Raw genomic sequence first — 20573 nt, 5'->3', positions numbered from 1 at the left:
CTGCAAACTCGACTGCTGCTGTGACCCAGACAGCTCCTCCATGGACATCAATGTCTTCTCTTCCTGTCTTCCAGGCAGTGAACTGTAAGTGTCTGTTAGTGTGTCACTGCATTGGCTCCCTATCAAGAGCTGCCTGGATTTTAGCATTAGAACATAGGAAATAGGAGCGGGTGTAGACCAAATAGCCCCTTGAGTCTGCTATGCCATTTAACATGAACATGGCTGTTTGACTGTTTCAACTCCACTTCCCAGTCCCCATATCCCTTGATTCCATGAGAGATCAAAAATATCAATCTCAGCCTTGAATGTATACAATGATGGAACATCCACCATCTCTAGGGTAGAGAATTCCAAAGATTTATAATTATCCGAGTGAAGAGATTCCTCCCCATCTCAGTCCAAAATGATCCACCCCTTATCCTGAGACTGTGCCCCCGTGTTCTAGATTCCCAACCAGGGGAATCAGTCTCCCAGTATCTACACTGTCAAGCCCCTTCAGACTCTGGTGTGTTTAAGTGAGATCACCGTTCATTCTTCTAAACTCAGTGCATGGACTCAGTTTACTCAGCCCATCATAATAGGACAGCCCTCACATCCTCCTGTTCACATCCCTCCAAGGCCACTTTTCTCCCTATCTCTGTAACTTCTTCCAGTCCTACAACTCTCATCTTGTTCACATAACTCCATGGTCTCTCCGTCCTATCCCTGTCACCTTCTGCAGCCCTTTATTCCTCTGAGACCTCGGCATTCCTCCAGATTTGGCCGCCTGTGCATCTGCACGCTTTTCAACCCCACTGTTAGCAGTTGTGCCTTCAACTTCTGAGATATTAAGCTCTGGAATTCTAGAAAACTCTGCTTTTCTACCTTTATCTTCCCCTTTACATGGACACCCAAATCACTCTGCTCATCCACCGTTCCTCGTAACTTATCATTGAGAAAATAGGCTGATCCATCTTTCTCGGAATCAAAGTGGGTGGCCTCACACTTGCCCACATTAAACTCCATTTGCCATTGTTTGCCGACTGATTCAGATTGTCTGCATTCCTGATTTCTAGGAACTGAATGGTGTTAAATTCTGATTCTGTTACAAGATAGTAGGTAATAAATATTAGCTTTGTTTTGGAAAATGTAACAACGGATATAGAGTCAAGGGAGGCAGTTGGGGTACAGATCAGCCAGAGTGTAATCGAATGGTGGAATAGGCATAAGGACATGAATGGTCATCTCATGTCCCTCTCTAACAGAGTTGTGGGACTGCATAGAATCCTAATGTTCGTTTCTAACAGGCTCAATTGATGGAGTAGGCCACCTTTATGTCTGTACAACAGGATTGAGAGGCTGAATGGCCTCCTGGTCCCGAGTAACAGGGTGGAGGTGCTGAATAGCCTCCTACTTTGTTTATGTAACAAAAGCAAAGGGCTGAATGGCCTCACCCTTTTACTAGACCTCAGGATTGTTCTCCGGTGTTTTAAAGGTAAGACAGTACAGAATCAGTGGCAGACATTGAAGGAGATATTCATAACTATCAACAAAAAATATATTCCATTAAGAAAGAAAGACTCTATAAGAAGGATGCATCATCCATGGATAATTAAAGAAGTTAAGAATGTTATTAAATTGCAAGAAAATGCATATAATTCTGCAAATATCAGCGGTGGGCCAGAAGATCAGAAAAATTCTAGAAACTCACAAAGGATGTCTAAAAATATAATAAAGAGAGAGAAATTGAAGAATGAGGGAATACTAGCAAGAAATAAAAACAGACAGAAAAAGCTTCTATAAATAAAGAATAAAGAAGAGTAGCTAAAGTGAGCATCAGTCACATAGAGGGTGAGACTGGGCAATTAATATGGGAAACACCACATACACCCACTTACCCTCCTACCCACCTTATCCACCAGCACCACACCCCCCCCGACCCCTCTGCCTTCCAAACTTACCCACCTACCCATTAACCCATCCGTTTGCTATCATTTAAACTGGACTTTTAAACTTATGATATGCAACTCGTGCCACAAAAAGGGGACATATCTTATCCTCTTGCAACTGTACTGTGATCTAGTGGATTTTTTCCACTGGGTGCTGGCTGTGCATTTCTGTCAAAGCCAGACACAGAAGAGCAACAAACGCATAGTAGCAATCAGTAGCAAGAGAATTTATGGACGCAATGGCAATGCGACAATCATTGCTGCTGCTCTGAACCTCTGGGCCCTGGTCACCAGAGAAAGATTAATGGGAAACTAATGGAACTAAGCTTGAAAATTCCTCTGAACCTGATATCCTGAACCCTGGGGTCTTATAAGAAGTAACTGCAGAGATAGTGATTGTGTCAGCTGTAATCTTCCAAAATTCCCTAGAGTTAGGAAAGGTCCCACTGGATTGGAAAACAGCTAACGTGATATCATTACTTAAGAAATGAGGGAGACAGAAAGCAGGAAATATAGACGGAATAGTCTAATATTTGTTATTGAGAAAGTGCTAAAATTCATTAAGAAGGAGGCAGTAGCGGGACATTTAGAAAATTATAATACATTTGTGAAAGGGAAATCGTGTTTGACAAATTTATTTGAGTTCTTTGAGTATGTGACGTCAAGGACGGATAAAGGGAGACCAGTTGATGGTATTCCAGTATTTGGATTTCCAACAGACATTCAATAAGATGCCACATAAAAGGCAGAATGTCAGAGCCCATGGTGTGGGGGTGATATTTCCGCATCGTTAGAGGATTGGTTAACCAACAGAAAACAGAGTTAGTTCAATATTAGTTTGCAAAGTTTAACAAGTGGAGTGTCACAGGGGTCAGTGTTGGGGAATCAACTATTTCCGATTGACACTAATGACTTAGGTGAATAGACAGACCTACTGTATTCTAAAACAAAAACAGAATTATCTGGAAAAACTCAGCAGGTCTGGCAGCATCGGTGGAGAAGAAAAGAGTTGACGTTTCGAGTCCTCATGACCCTTCAACAGAACTGGGTGAATCCAAGTAGAGGGGTGAAATATAAGCTGGTTTGGGGAGGGTGGGGTGGTTGGGTGGGGGGGAGAGAAGTGGAGGGGGGTGGTGTGGTTGTAGGGACAAGCAAACAGTGATAGGAGCAGATAATCAAAAGATGTCACAGACAAAAGAATAAAAGAACACAGAGGTGTTGAAGTTGGTGATAATATCTAAACAAATGTGTTAATTAAGAACGGATGGTAGGGCACTCAAGGTATAGCTGTAGTGGGGGTGGCGGTGGGGGGGGCATAAAAGATTTAAAAATAATGGAAATTGGTGGGAATAGAAAAATCTATATAAATTATTGGAAAAAACAAAAGGAAAGGGGAAGAAATAGAAAGATGGAGGAGGGAGTTCAAGATCTAAAGTTATTGAATTCAATATTCAGTCCGGAAGGCTGTAAAGTGCCTAGTCGGAAGATGAGGTGCTGTTCCTCCAGCTTGTGTTGGGCTTCACTGGAACAATGCAGCAAGCTTGGGACAGACATGTGGGCAAGAGAGCAGGGTGGAGTGTTGAAATGGCAAGCGACAGGGAGGTTTGGGTCATTCTTGCGGACAGACCGCAGGTGTTCTGCAAATCGGTCACCCAGTTTATGTTTGGTCTCTCCAATGTAGAGGAGAACACATTGGGAGCAACAAATGCAGTAGACTAAGTTGGGGGAAATGCAAGTGAAATGCTGCTTCACTTGAAAGGAATGTTTGGGCCCTTGGACGGTGAGGAGAGAGGAAGTGAAGGACTGGGAAGTGAAACGTCAACTCTTTTCTTCTCCGCCTATGCTGCCAGACCTGCTGAATTTTTCCAGATAATTCTGTTTTTGTTTTGGATTTCCAGCATCCGCAGTTTTTTGTTTTTATCCTTCTGTATTCTATCCAAACTTGCCAACGACACAAAGACAGGTGGGAAAGCAGGTGTGAGGAGCTTTCAAAGTGTTTGCAAAGGGCTATAGATAGGTTAAGCGAGTGGACAAACAAATTGGCTGAGTGAGTATACTGTAGGAAAGTGTGTGGTTGTCCACTTTGGCAGGAAGAACAGAAAAGCAGAGTATCATTTAAATGGAGAGAGACTGCAGAATGCTGCAATATAAAGGAATCTAGATGTCCTCGTATATGAATCACAAAATTTATTGTGCAGGTGCAGCAAATAATTAGGAAGGCAAATGGAATGTTGGCCTTTATTGCAAGAGGAATGGAAAATAAAAGTAGGAAAGTCCTGCTACAACTGTCCAGGGCACTCATGAGACCGGTTCTGGAGTACTGCGTATAGCTTAGGTCTCCTTACATAAGGAGGGATATAATTGCATTGGCAGCAGTTCAGAGAAGGTTCACTAGGCTGATTCCTGGGTTGATTCCTGAGGAAAGATTGAGCAGCTTGGGCTTATACTCATTGGAGTTTAGAAGAGTGAGAGGTGATGTGATCGCAACATATAAGATCCTGTGGGGGTGTGGTAGGGTAGATGCTGAGAGGATGTTTCTCCTCATGGAGGAATATAGAACCAGGAGGCATCGTTTAAAAATAATGGGTCTCCCATTTAAGGCTGAAATGAGGAGGATTAATTTTCTCTCAGATAGTCATTACTCGTTGAATTCTCTTTTCCAGAGAGCAATGGAGGCTGGATCATTGAATATATTCAAGGCCTAATTAAACAGATTTCTCATTGTCAATGGAGTCGAGGGTTTTTTTTAACTGTACTTGGATTTATTCTTTTTTCCCCATCCAGAGTGTTTTGGGGGGTATGAAAATACCAGTCAGTCTTGTTTTTATATCAAAAGCCATCTATGAAAGGGTTGGCTAGTTAACAGTCCATCGTGCGGAGTAGCTTGGTGCCTAGACCATCTCGCCCTGAAATCTCTCACTGGTGCACGAGCCAGCTGTGGACTGGTGCGGTGCGGAGAAAGGACTGGTCAGTCTGCCAGCTCCATTATCAGGAAGGCAAACAAATTCTGCTGCTCTCCAGCAACAGCTGAAGGATTCCGTCTAGCCCAAGTGCCACCAGGAAGTCGACCACGAGGACTTTCGAAATCACTACCTTCAGTTCTTTTGGGACTTCGACTAGCCCAAACTGCCTGTTGAGCTCTGGTGAGGAGCCAGTAAGCAGGCCCAAAATAGCAAGGCCTGGGGAAGAGCAGGAAAGTGGTGTTGATGTTAATGTTGAATTTGTGTTGCAATGAAGCAATGTACTGTATGCTTTAATTTGTTAATTAAGCACAGCTGTTGGGGAAGGAATCATTGTCTGATCATAGAAACCAGATCACTTTGCTTGTCAGGGGGGAAGGAAATGGGAGAGTCTATGAGTTGCTTTGCTGTTATTGGAAATGAATCTGTTCAACCTATAACCTAAATTCAGACACAATCTTCCTCAGCAGACATTATTTGGATGTAACAATTGAGACCATGTTTAAATCAGTCATGAGCTTATTGAATTGCATAGCAGGCTCGATGGGATGAATGGCCTACTCCTGTTCCTATTTATTATGATCACTTAGTGTTAAATTCATTTTGAAACTCCTGGAACGTAATGAAACAGTCCTTGCTGCATGAGGGAAGACTTGGGCACATTCAGGCTTGAGCTGGTAAGTAAAAAGAAACATTCATGCCACCCAAGTGCAAGGCAATGACCATCTTCAAGAAGAGAGACTAACTGTTACCCCTTGAAGTTCAACAGCGATGTCATTGGTAAATCATTGACCATCAACATCTCGGGGTTAGTATTACCCAGAAACATGACCAGCCATCTGATTAGCTATGGAGGGTCACTAAGCCCCAGACCTCGTGGCAGCCTTGGTTCAAGCAGGAACAAACGTGTTGAACTCCAAAGGTGAGGTGAGAGCGACTGCCCTTGACATCAAGGCAGCATTTCACTGAGTGTGACATCATGGAGCCCTAGCAAAACTGAAGTCAACAGGAGATAATTCTCCACTGGTTGGAGTCATACCGAGTGCAAATTAAGATGATGGTGGTTGTCGGAGTTCAATTATCTCAGTTCCAGAACATCACTGCAGGAGTTCCTCAGGGTAGTGTCCTAAGCCCAAGCATCTTCAGTTGATTCTTCAATCACATGCCTTCAATCATAAGGTTAGAAATGGGGAAGTTCGCTGATGATTTCCCAATGTTCAGCACAGTTCGTGATTCCTCAGATACTGAAGCAGTCCATGTACAAATGCAGCAAGACATGGACAATACCCAGGCTTGAGCACACAAGTGGCAAGCAAATTTTGTGCCACATAAGCTCCAGGCAATGACCATTCCAATTAGAGAGAATCGAACCATCGCCCCATGACATTTAATGGCATTACCATTACTGAACCCCCCACTACCAACATCCTGGGGGTCACCATTGGCCAGAAACTGAACTGGACTAGCCAAATTATGCAGTGTTTGGTGTATACAGAGCATACCTAGGCAATTTTTCACATTGCCAGGTAAGTGCTAGTGTTGTAGCTGTACTGGAAAAGCTTGGCTAGGGGCCAGAAATTTCTGCAGCACAATTCAGTACAATTGCCGGAGCATTGTCAGGGCCTATAGCCTTTGCAGTATCCAGTGCCTTCAGCTGGTTCTTGATATCACGTGGAATGAATTGAATAGGCTGAAGACTGGTATCTGTGATGCTGGAGACCTCCAGAGGAGGCCGAGCTGGATCTTGAAGCAAATGCTTCAGCCTTATCTTTTGCACTGATGTGCTGGGCTCCCCATCATTGGGGGTGGGGATATTTGTGGAGCCTCCTCCTCCAGTGAGTTGTTTAATTGTCCACTGCCATTTATGACTGGATGGGGCAGGACTGCAGAGATTAGATCTGATCTGTTGGTTGTGGGATTGCTTAGCCCTGTCTATCGCTTGATACTTATATTTTTTGGCATGCAAGTAGCCCTGTATTATAGCTTTACCAGGTTGGCATTGAATTTTTAGGTATACCTGGTGCCCTCCTGTACTTTTCATTGAACCAGGGTTGACCCGCTGGCTTGATGGTAATTTTAAAGTGGGGGATTTGCTGGGCAATGAGGTTACAGATTGTTTTTGAGCATAATTTTACTGAAACTGATGGCCTACAGTGCCTCATGGATGCCAAGTCTTGAGTTGCTAGACCTGTTCAAAATCTATCCCATTTAGCATGGTAGTAGTGCCAAACAACATGATGCAGGGTATCCCCAATGTGAAGGTGGGACTTCGTCTCCATAAGCACTATGAAGTGGTCACTCCTACCGATACTGTCATAGACATATGCTTCTGTGGCAGGCAGGTTGTTGAGGATGAGGTCAAGTATATTTTTCCCTCTTGTTGGTTCTTTCACCTCTTGCCTCAGATGCAGTGTAGCAGCTATGTCCTTTAGGACTTGGCCGGATCGGCTGGTATTGGTGCTACGGAATCACTCCTGGTGATGGTCATTGAAGTTCCCAGGCTTTGTGCCATTGCCGCCTTCAGTGCTTCCTCCACATGATGTTGCCGTGCTTACACATGGACAGGAGAGCGAGCACATCCTGAGTGGGGCACAGCCAGAGTGTGTATTCGGAATTTGGTGCGAAGCAGGAATTCGGTGCATAGGGGACGAGATGCTCTTTGCATTCTTTCCTTGCTATCCAACTTCTTAAATCTTCAGAGCGTGCTGCCACAGGAGAGGCTACAAGGGAAAGGAATCACTGGTAAGTAGTGGGTATAGTATTTAGTACTTTAATCGCTTATATCTTTTTGTGGCTAACAGTTTGTATATTCTGCAGTAACAAGGATCAGGAAAGAAGCGCCCTAGAGTAATTGACTTAAAAGGTTAAATTTAAAGGGATAATTGATGGCAGGAATGCTCAAAGCAATGCTGTGCTCCTCGTGCTCCATGTGGGAAGCTGGGAACATTTCCAGTGCCCAGGACCAGCATGTGTGCAGGAAGTGTGAACAGCTGCAGCTGCTTCAAGCTCGGGTTCCAGAGCTGGAACGGCGGCTGGGGACACTGTGGAGCATCAGCGAGTCTGAGAGTATCGTGGATAGCTCATTTAGAGAGGTGGTCACACCGCAGATGAAGGGACTTGAGGAAGGAAGGGAATGGGTGACTCCAGGCAGCCCAAGAGAAACAGGCAGATAGTTCAGGAGTCTCCTGGAGTCCCGCTCGCAAATCGGCATTCCGTTTTGGAGGTTCCTCCAGGGAGTGTGGACTAAGCAAAGCTTCTGGCACTATAAGCAGACTGTCTGTACAGGAAGTGAGGAAGAGCAATAGTAATAGGGGATTATATAATTAGGGGAACAGATAGGCGCTACTCTGGCCGTCAACGTGAGTCCAGGATGGTATGTTGCCTGCTAGGTGCCAGGGATGTCACTGAAGGGCTGCAGGGCATCCTGAAGGGGGGCGATGATAAGGCAGAGGTCATGGTGCATGTTAGTACCAATGACATAGGTAGAAAGAGGGATGAGGTTTTGCATCAAGAATTCAGGGAGATTGGCAGCAGACTAAAAAGCAAGACATCTCGGGTTGTAACCTCTGGATTGCTCCCAGTGCCAGGTGCTAGCAAGCTCAGAAATAGGAGAATATCGTAGATGAATACGTGGCTTAAGAGTTGGTGCAGGAGGGAGGGTTTTAGATTCCTGGATCACTGGGACCGATTCTGGGGAAGGTGGGACCTCTAAAAGCATCAGAAGTATCAATTACTCTACATCAGAATCAGAGCGGGACTAACACCCTTGCAGGGTGTTTGCTAGTGCTGTTGGGAGGAGTTTAAACTAATTTGGCAGTGGGAGGGGACACAGAATGTTAGCAGAATAGGGACACATCATCATAATACAATAAAACAATCAAGTCAGAGGGAGTACAGCTGCAATAAGCTTCAAGGGAGTAAGGCAAGGCTGGAAGGCCTCTACTTTAATGCCAGGAGTATTACAGGTAAAACGGATGAGTTAAGGGTGACGATTGACATGTGAAATTGTGATATAGTAGCCATCATTGAGACGTGGTTGAGGAAAGGGCAGGATTGGCAGCTCAACATTCCAGGATATAGAATCTTGAGGCAAGACAGGGGAGGGGGTACAAGAGGAGGAGGTGTTGCATTATTAGTTAAGGAGTCCGTTACTGCAGTAAGGAGAGATGATATCTTGGAGGGGGCATCCAATGAAGATTTGTGGATAGAGCTTAGGAATATACAAGGGGCAACCACGTTGTTAGGTGTTTATTATAGACCCCCAGATAGTCAGCGGGAAATTGAGGAGCAAATATGTGAACAATTTGCAGTGGTATGTAAAAACAATAATAATAGGGCAATTATAGTAGCTGATTTAAACTTTCCCAACATTAATTGGGATAGACACAGTGTTAATGGCTTGGATGGAGTGGATTTCTTGAAATGTGCACTGGAGAACTTTTTAGGTCAATATGTAGATGGTCCTACAAGGGACAGTGCATTGCTGGACCTAGTTCTGGGGAATGAAGCCGGACAGGTGGCTGAGGTGGTGGGCGAGCATTTTAGTGATAGTGACCCCAACATGGTACAGTTTAAGTTTGTTATGGACAAAGAAATCGACAAGTTGCAAAAAAATATTTTGGATTGGGGGAGAGTGGATTTTATAAAATAAGGCAGGATCTGGCCAAGGTGGACTGGGAACAGTTATTTTGGGGAAATCTACAGAGGAACAGTGGAGGGTGTTCGAAGGTACAGGCTGAACATGTTCCCTCTAGGGTGATAGGAAGGAGTAACAAGCCCAGAGAACCATGGATGACCAGAGATATTCAGGTTACAATGAGAAGGAAAAGAGAGGCTTTTAGCAGGAACAAGGGAAGCAAATGAGCAAAGGCATTAGTGGAGTACAGGCAGTGCAGGGTAGAGCTTAAGAAAGCAATTAGGAGAGCAAATAGGGGATATGTGAAAGCTCTAGCTAGTAAAAGTAGGGAAATTCCCAAGATATTCTGTAAGTATATCAATGGGAAGAGGATAACCAGGGAAAGAGTAGGGCTCATTAGGGACCAAGGGGGCAATCTATGGGTGGAACCAGGGGACATTGCTAGAGTGTTGAATGAATACTTCACGGGTATCTTCACCCAAGACAATGAGAATGAAGGTATCGAACTCGGGAAGAGAGACTGCGAGGTTCTTAAGCATATTGCTGCAGGGAGTGACAAGGTATTGGAAGTGTTGTCAGTCTTAAAAGTGGACAAATCTCCAGGTCTGGATGATTTGTGTCCCAGACTGCTGAGGGAGGCAAGGGAGGAGATCACCTCGGCTCTGACCCAAATTATTAATTTCTCTCTGGCCAAGGGGAAGGTGGGACAGGACATACCCAGGGATGGTGATGGTGGTTCCTGGGCCATTATCTGTCAGATATGATTCCATGAGAATGACGATGGCAGGCTGTTGCTTGACTGTCAGTGAGATTTTTCCACTAGCCCCCAGATGTTAGTAAGGTGGACTTTGCAGGGTCGACAGGACTGAGTTTGCCATTGTCAATTCTGGTGCCTGGGTCGATGCCAGGTGGTCCCTCACTTCAATCCTTTTTTGATATTTTGTGAGATTTGATACAACTGAGTGGCTTCCAAAGCCATTTTGGGGGCATTTAAGAGTCAACTGCATTGCTATGGGTCTGTAATCACAGGTAGGCCAGACCAGATAAGACCATAAGACATAGAAGCAGAAATTAGGCCATTCGGCCCATCGAGTCTGCTCTGCCGTTCAATCATGGCTGATAAGTTTCTCAACGCCATTCTCCCACCTTCTCCCCATAACCTTCGATCCCAATACCAGTCAAGAACCTATCTATCTCGATCTTAAATACACTCAATGACCTGGCCTCCACAGCCTTCAATGGCAATGAATTCCATAGATTCACCACTCTCTGGTTGAAGAAGTTTCTCCTCATCTCTGTTCTAAAAGGTCTTCCCTTTACTCTGAGGCTGTGCCCTCAGGTCCTAGTCTCTCCTACTAATGGAAACATCTTCCCCATGTCCACTCTATTCAGGCCTTTCAGTATTCTGTAAGTTTCAATCAGATACTCCCTCATCCTTCTAAACTCCATCGCATATAGTCCCAGAGTCCTCAAATGTTCCTCATATGTTAAGCCTTTCATTCCTGGGATCATTCTCGTGAACCTCCTCTGGACACTCTCCATGGCCAGCACATCCTTCCTGAGATACGGGGCCCAAAATTGCTCACAATACTCTAACTGTGGTCTGACCAGAGCCTTATTAACCCTCAGCAGCACATCGCTGCTTTTATATTCTAGTCCTCTTGAAATAAATGCCAACATTGCATTTGCCTTCCTAACTACCGACTCAACCTCCAGGTTAACCTAGAGAGAATCCTGGACTAGGACTCCCAAGTCCCTTTGCACTCCAGATTTCTGAATTCTCTCTCCATTTAGAAAATAGTCTATGTCTCTATTCTTCTGACCAAACTGCATGACCTCACACTTGCCCACGTTGTATTCCATCTGCCACTTCTTTGCCCATTCTCCTAATCTGTCCAAATCCTTCTGCAACCTTCTCACCCCCTCAATACTACCTGTCCCTCCAACTATCTTTGTATCATCTGCAAACTTAGCCAGGATGCCCTCAGTTCCTTCATCTAGATCATTAATGTATAAAGTGAAAAGTTGTGGTCCCAACACTGCGGAACTCCACTAGTCACCGGCCGCCATCCTGAGAAGGAACCCCTTATCCCCACTCTCTGCCTCCTGCCAGACAACCAATATTCTATCCATGCTAGTACCTTGCCTCTAACAACATGGGCTCTTATCTTACTGAGCAGCCTCTTGTGCGGCACCTTGCTAAAGGCATTCTGGAGGTCGAAGTAGATAACATCCATTGGCTCTCCTTTGTCTAACCTACTTGTTACCACCTCAAATAATTCTAACAGATTTGTCAGGCATGACCTCCCCTTGATGAAACCATGCTGACTTTGTCCTATTTTACTATGCACGTTCAAGTATTCTGAAATCTCATCCTTAATAATGGACTCTAAAATCTTAACGACCGAGGTCAGGCTAATCGGCCTGTAATTTCCCGTCTTTTGCCTCACTCCCTTTTTAAACAGAGGGGTCATGTTATCAATTTTCCAGTTCTCTGGGACCCTCCCTGACTCCAGTGATTCCTGAAAGATCACCACTAACGCCTCCGCTATCTCGTCAGCTATCTCCTTCAGAACTCTGGGGTGTAATCCATCTGGTCCAGGTGACTTATCCACCTTCAAACCTTTCAGTTTTCCTAGCACCTGCTCCTTGGTAATGACCACCAAACTCACCTCTGCCCCCCGCCTCTCTTGTACTTTGGGGATGTTACTCCTGTCTTCCACCATGAAGACTGATGCAAAGTACCCATTCAGCTCCTCTGCCATTTCTTTGTTCCCCACTACTACTTCTCCAGCGTCATTTTCCAGTGGCCCAATGTCCACTTTTGCCTCTCTCTTACCCTTTATATATCTAAAAAACTCTTGCAATCTTCTTTTATATTACTGGCTAGTTTACCCTCATATTTAATCTTCTCCCTCCTTATTTATTTTTTAGTTGTCCTCTGTTGGTCTTTGTAGGCTTCCCAATCCCCTGGTTTCTCACTGCTCTTTACCGCATTGTATGCTTTCTCTTTAGCTTTTATGCCGTCCCTGACTTCCCTTGTCAGCCATGGTTGCCTCGTCCTCCCTTTAGTATGCTTCTTCTTCCTAGGGATGAACTTTTGCTGTGTCTCCCTAATTACTGCCAGAAACCCTGCCATTGTTGTTCTACTGTCTTTCCTCCTAGGCTCGTCTCCCAGTCAATTCTGGCCAGCTCCTCCCTCATGCCTCTGTAGTTGCCTTTATTCAACTGTAATACCATTATATCTGATTCCAGCTTTTTCCTCTCAAATGGCAGGGTAAATTCTATCATATTATGGTCACTTCCTCCTAAGGGTTCCTTCACCTTAAGCTCCCTTATCAAATCTGCCTCATTACACATCATTAATCTAGAATTGCCTGTTCCCTAGTGGGCTCCACCACAAGCTGCTCCAGAAAGCCATCTTGTAGACATTCCACAAATTCCTTTAGTTGTGATCCACTACTAACCTGATTTTCCCAGTCTACCTGCATATTGGAATCACCCATGATCACTGTAACCTTGCCTTTCTTACACGCGTTTTCTAGCTCCTGCTGTATCTTATGCCCCACATCCTGACTATTGTTCGGAGGCCTGTACATAACTCCCATTATGGTTTTTTTTATCCTTGCGGTTCCTCGACTCTACCCACACAAATTCTACATCATCTGACCCTACGTCATTTCTTGCTATCGATTTAATTTCATTTCTTACCAACAAAGCAATCCCACTCCCTCTGCCAACCTGCCTATCTTTTCAATAGGATGTATATCCTTGGATATTTAGCTCCCAGTCCTGATCCCCTTGCAGCCATGTCTCCGTGATGCCCACCACATCATACCTGCCAATTTCAATCTGCACTACAAGCTCATTTACCTTATTTGGACTGCAGATTTCCTTCCCTAAAGAGCATGTGTGGACCAGATGGGTTTTTACAACAATCAACAAAATTGACAATGGCTTCAAGTCCAGAGGACATGGCCATCAATAGATTGTTCAGTCCAGATTTTTAGTGAATTCTGCCGTGGTGGGATTTGAACCTGGAGTACTAGTCCAGCAACAATACCACTATGCTATCGCCTGCCCCTGGGGCAGGAGGCATGTATTCAAAAGGGATGGTTTGCACCTCAACAATATTGGGATGAATGCCCTTATGCTGAGGTAGCATAATGTGGTTGGGGAGGATGTGAACTAAGTTGGCAGTGTTTGGGCACCAGCATATAGAAATGGAAAAATGAAATAAGGTGCACAATGGAGTGAGCGTGTTGGATCGCAAGAGAGAAGGATCTCGTACCACATAAAATAATCTAGCAGTGAAGCCTTTTTACAGTTAAAACAAAGTGAGTTCATTTCGCACTTTTGCTCTGGAAGTTACCTAAGAAAAGATACTCACTAACACATACACACACAATGATTAATAACAGATGAAGATGTAAAAAAAACACACCAAAGTTGAATAAGTTCAATCTATTATTCGGTGCAATCCTCGTAGTTCTGACACCAGATGTTGCACTGTCTGAAGTTTTTAGCATTGTAGAATAGTTTCCACAGCTGCAATGACTTCCACAGTTGACTTTCCAGAGTTTGCTTTCACAGGCTAGTTCACAGAATTGTTACAGTGTAGAAGGAGGCCATTCAGCCCATTGTGTCTGCTCCGTCTCTCTGAGCATTTTAACTTAGTGCCAATCTCCTGTCTTTTCCCCATGACCCTGAGCATTGTTTCTTTTTAAATAATCATCAATTCCCTCTTGAATACTTCCAGACAGTGCATTCATACCCTAATTGCTCGCTGTGTGAAAACATTTTTTTTTCCTCACCTCACCTTTGCTTCTTTTGCAAAACACTTTAAAACTGTGCCCTCTGATTCTCCATCCGTTTACGAGCGGGAGCAGTTTCTCCCTATCTACTCTGCCCAGACACTTCATGATTTTGAAAACATCTATCAAGTATCCTCTTAGCCTTCTACTTTCTAAAAAAGACAGTCCCAACTTCCCCAATTTTTCTTCATTACTGAAGTGTCTCATGCCTGGAACCATTCTTGGAAATCTCTTCTGCACTCTCTCCAATGCTTTCACATCATTCCTATAGTGTGGTGCTCAGAACTGTATAGAATACTCCAGCTGAGGCCTAACCAGTGTCTTATATAAGTTAGTCATAACTTTCCTGCTCTTGTACCCTATAGCCCTATTAATGAAGCCTAGAATACTGCATGCTTTAGTGACAGCTCTCTCTACCCGCCCTGCCACCTTTAACGACTTATGTACATCTGCACCCAGGTCTTTCTGCTTCTGCACCCCAAGATCCAAGAATAGTATCCTTTATTTCCTACTATCTCTCCATGTTCTTTGTACCAAATTGTATCACCTCACACTTCCCCACATTGAACTTCATCTGCCACTCATCTGCCCACTCCACAAATGTGTCAATGTCCTTTTGAAGTCCTACATTGTCATCCTCACAGTTTACAATTCTCCCAAGTTTTGTGACATCCGCAAACTTTTAAATTGTCCTCTGCACACAAAGATCTAGATCATTTATTTATATCAGAAAAAGCAAATGCCCCAATACCAACCCTATTGAGCCCCAAAAAATACCCATTAACCTTACTCTCTGTTTCCTATCCCTCAACGAATTTTGTATCCACTGTCCCTTTTATTCCGTGACCTATAACATTCCTCACAAGTCTGTTGTGTGGCACTGTATCAAACATCTTTTGGAAGCCCACATACACCACATCAACAGCCTTGCCCTCATCAACCATCTCTGGTACCCCTTCAAAAAATCCAGCAAGTTAGTTAGACACTATTTTCCTTTAACAAATCCATGTCTACTCTTCAAATCAGTTCACATTTTTCCATGTGACTATCAATTCTATCCTGAATAACTGTTTCTAGAAGTTTCCCCAGAAGTTAAACTAACTGGTCTATAATTACAGGGGAGACCTTTACAACCTTTTTTGAACAAGGGCTTAATGTTTCCAATTCTCCAGTCCTCCAGAACCTCCCCTGAATCCATGGAACATTGAAAGATTATTACCAGTGCATCTGCAATTTCCAATCTCACTTCCTTCAATATTCTTGGTTGCATCTCATCCGATCCTGGTGCCTTATCAACTTTAAGTAGCAAGCACTTATCCAATGCCACTTCCTTATCAATTTTAAAACCTTCTAGTGACTGAGTTTCCTCCTCTGTCATCATGGGCTGCATAGCATATGCCTCGAAGGTAAAGACAGCTGAATTTAACAACTCAGCCATGCCTGCATGTCTAAATTCCCGTTTTGGTCCCAAATAGACCCTGCTCCTCTTTTTACCACCCTTTTACTATTGATGTGCTTATAGAATACTTTGGGATTTCCTTTGATGTTATCTGCCAGTCCTTTTTTTCACAATGCCTCTCTGCTTCTTGTATTTTTGCTTTCTCATATCCCTTCTGAACCTTCTGTGTTCAGCTTGGTTCTCAATTGTATTTGCTACCCGGCACTTGTCATAAGCACACTTTCTCTTCTTTAACTTAATGTCTATCTCCTTTGTCATCCAGGGATCTCTGGATTTGTTTGTACAACCTTCCCTTTTGAGGGAACATACCTTGACTGTGCCTAAGCCATCTTCTCTTTGAAAGTAGCCCAATGCTCAGCCACTGTTTTCCCCACCAAGCTTTTGTTCCAGTCTACACGGCTCAGCTCCGTTCTTGCCCCATTGAAGTGCACTCTCTGCCGATTGATTATTTTATCTCTGGATTGACCAATGTCATTTTCCACCATCATCCTCAACCTTATGATACAATGATCACTGTCCCCTTACTATTTCCCACTTTCACTGATCTGCTTGGCCAAACCCATCTCCAAGATCCAGGTCTGGCAATACCTCCTTTCTTGTTGGACTAGACACATGCTGCTGTAGGAAGTTCTCCTGAACACAACCTAGGAACACTTGTCCCTCACTGCCCCTTACAATACTACTATCCCAGTCTGTTTACAGGTACTTAACACCCCACCTCCTCCCACCACCCCCCCACCCCCCACCCCGCCACTACCCCTGTTATAACTACTGTATGATGTTTACACCTCTAATTTTGTTGCAGATTTGTTCCTCTGTACCCTTCCCACTAGCTGGTGGTCGATATATTACACCAAGCAATTTAATTGCACCTTTCTTATTTCTTAGCTCAAACCAAATCAATTCTGTCCTTGAATCCTCTGACACATCCTCTTTATCCAGTACTCTCCTTAACCAAAAACTCTACCCCTCCTCCTGTTTTCACGTTCCTATCTCTTATGAAAGCCTCATAACCAGGAATATTTAACACCCAGATCTACCCTTCCTTAAGGCAGGTCTCTGTTATCACCACTACATCATAATTCCACAATTTTATTAACTATACACCATACATTCCCATACATGCAGTGTAACCCCGATTTAGACTTCATTACCTGCCCCCTTAATCCAACTCCATCAGTTAACTTACCGTTCTCCATTTTAGTGCTATCTGCCTTTCCCAGCATTCTGTGCACCCTGGTATATTCCTTGTAATATTCTCCACTGGTTCCCACACCCCAGGAGAGAATATTGTAGGTAGAACAGGTAAGGGAAGAGATTAAAAACAAAAAAACTGCGGAGCTGAAAATCCAAAACAAAAACAGAATTACCTGAAAGAACTCAGCAGGTCTGGCATCATCAGCGGAGAAGAAAAGAGTTGACGTTTCGAGTCCTCATGACCCTTCGATAGAACTTGAGTGAACACTCAAGTTCTGTCGAAGGGTCATGAGGACTCGAAACGTCAACTCTTTTCTTCTCCGCCGATGCTGCCAGACCTGCTGAGTTTTTCCAGGTAATTCTGTTTTTGTAAGGGAAGAGACTGGTCCTTTGTTTTTATGGCACTGACGGATGGCCTTTGGTAGTCTGGATAATTGCAGCAGTCTGATAACTGGCCTTGTTTGTCTTTTCTCAATCCCTGATGCAAGCAGTTTCCCCTCTGCTGCTGTGATTCTGTTTCAAGATGACACTCAGTTTTTCTAGCTTACTGCCTTTTTCAATACCTTTGGCAGGCAAGCCAAGATGCTTCCAAATAAGGAATCTTGTCAGCCCATATCTGGGGCTTATAGTAACCATTGCCTTTTTAAGAGCTGCTGAATTCCAAATGTCCTTTGTGAATGCTCTTGAGGTAAGCACAGTCTGATCCACGTCTGTCTGGTAGTGGTCAAATGCACAAGAGAAGTGATCTCCTCGGAGTCCCTGTTGGCCTAGAGTGCATTTCAGCAAAATGAAATCTTTAAAAGAGTTTTCTAAAAGTTGGTAATGTCATAACTGCACCTGGTAACAACAATAAAAGCTCTATTTTTATAAACTGGTGATGAAAGTCCTGACTACACAAGCCCCACTGCTGGATATATGTTCCTGGTTACCGAGACTTCACAACAGCCGTTGACATCCAAAAAGGTTCCACATATTTCATATACTGAGGGGAACAATAATTAGATGGATTCCCTCCGCTGTTGGTATTGCTCGATTCTCCTGGCCAACACATACACAGTGATTGTTTCAATTAGTTAGTTCTAATTTCTCAGAATTTTCTCACTGCTTCTCTCACTTCTAGAATTGTCCCTTCTCTATTACCTGAATTCTGATTTGTTGCTGTTTTATTTCTGAGTAAATCTCTATAAGTGTGACAGCAAGAAGTAAATGTGACAAACAAGCGGATCATATTGTCAACCAGTAATCTGATGTCAGGTTGAACACAGAAGAACAGATAAAGCTAATCCCATTAAAATACAACAGATTGCAGTGATTAATGACATTCCTTGAAATATAATTCTGATTTCTGTTTTACTGTCATCAGATTTATTGTCCATTCGTGATTGAGTCACAATATGCACAGAATATTCACCCACATTCACCATGGCTCAAGACCTGCCCAGTGACTGTTTTCTGTGCTCAAAACAACTGGGAATTCACATCACTGAGCAGATCATTTCCTTCTTGTTTATCCTTCACTCCGCTCCTCAGTTCATTATTATTCTTTACAGAAAAATTACTGAGCTTGTGGAGAAGGGAAACTGGACAGACAGGTCCAAGTTTCTCCTAAATCTGGTGATGGGGAACGGCTCCCAGGCTTGAAGGCTGATGTGGGAATCCTTTGCAAAATTTGCCATGGGGTCACAAAGATGGATAGACTACTGAAAGAAATACAGGTACTTGGAATGATAAAATGACACATTGAATTCAATTTCAGATGCAAACACTGCAGGTTATTTTAAAATTGCAAAATCTAAATAATATAAACAGGTCCTGATCCATTTGATTATATGATTATTGCACAAGTTTCATCAGAAGCTCCCAGTCACATGAAAGGTAAGTGATGGAATGCAGATTTCAAACAACAATTTTGATTTTTATGGCATCTTTTGCATAGTAAAGATCCCAAGGTACTTCACAGGAGCATGAACAAATGAAATGAGATGCAAGGCAGAGAAGTCAGCATTTTAGCCTATTTGTTCGAAGATGTAACCTTTAAGAGACATCTTTAAAGTGGAAATAGCGATAGAGAGGCAGAGATTTAGGAAGGCACTTCGGGAGTTTAGAGTCTCAACTCCTGAAGAAAACACAGCTGCTATGATGGATTAATTATTACTGGGGTTGTAAAAAAGACCAGAAATGACGTGCAGAGAACTTGGAGGATTGTGGGCCAGAGGAGATTAGGGTTTAGTGGTGGTGCGTGGGGGGAATGAGGCCATGGAGGGATTTGAAAAGCAGGAAGAGAATTGGAAAATTAAGGCAGTTCTCATATGTTTACCAATATAGATCAGCACGCTCTGTGTGATGATTAAACAGGACTTGGTGCAGAGAAAGCAGAGTTTTGGATAAGTTTAAGTTTATGGAGTGTACAAGGTTGGAGGTCAGTCAGGAGTGCCTGGAAATACTCAAGTCTTGAGGTAACAAAGGCATGGATGAGATCATGGAAAGAGATACCAAGATTGGAAACTTTTGAACTGCGATCAGGCTGGTCTTGTATTTCAAAAGAAATAGACATGTTGGGGGTTTGGGCAGACAAGTAGAATATGGAGAGACCGTGTAAAACAAAGGGAGAACCTTTAATGGAGGTGGAGGAACAGAGAGACCTCGGTTTATAGATACATATGCCTTTAAAGATGGCCGGGCATATTGAGAGAGCAGTTAATAAAGCATATAGTATCTTAGGCATTATTAACAGGGCCTTGAGTGTCAGAGTAAGGAGCTCATGTTGAATTTGTATAAGACACTAGCTAGGCCTCATCTGGAGAATTGCGTCTAATTATGGGTGCCATTTTTGAGAAGGGATGGGAAGGCATTGGTGAGCATACAGAGGAGCTTCACAAGAATTTTTGAATATATTGGAGAGGTTTGGACTGTTTCCCTTGAAGAAAAGAAGGCTAGGAGGCGATTTGATAGAGGTATTCAAGATCCTGAGAGGTATGGACAGTTTTAATAGTGATAACCTGATCACACTCAAGACAGCATCAAGAACTAGAGAGCATAGATTCAATATAATTGGAAAAATGAATAAAAGTGATGTGAAGAAAATTTATTTTCATCCAGAGGGTGGTTGGAGTCTGGAACACACTTCCTGAGAGGTTGATTGAGGCAAGGTCGATAAAAGTGCTCAAAAGGGAATTAGATTGCTATCTTAAAAAGCAAAGACTGTGCAAGGTTACGGGGAGAAGGTAGAGGAGTGGGGTGAGGTGGAATTCTCTAACAGAGAGTCAGTGCAGATTCACTGACCGAATGGCCTCCTTTTGCACTCTAAAGATTCTATAACTGGGTTACATTTGCAAATGAGGCTGAATCAGGGTGTACTCAGGCAATGCTTTGGAGGGAAAATTCTGAATGATGTGGATTTGGAATTGGAAGCTCATCTGTTCAAACATGAGATAATCCAAAATATTGATTTTCACAGCTTGTTCCGAGATAGTCAGAAATCCAAAGGCTGTGGGAACAGCACTGTAGATTGTTTGAATAGGCCATCACACCTCAACTGTTTTGTATATATTCAAGTTAAAAGTCAGAGGATTTCAAACA

This window comes from Carcharodon carcharias (assembly GCF_017639515.1).
Source record: "Carcharodon carcharias isolate sCarCar2 chromosome 24 unlocalized genomic scaffold, sCarCar2.pri SUPER_24_unloc_2, whole genome shotgun sequence".
NCBI classification, from domain to species: Eukaryota; Metazoa; Chordata; class Chondrichthyes; order Lamniformes; family Lamnidae; genus Carcharodon; species Carcharodon carcharias.
The sequence above is the reverse complement of the archived record's forward strand: the minus strand, read 5'-3'. Positions refer to the sequence as shown.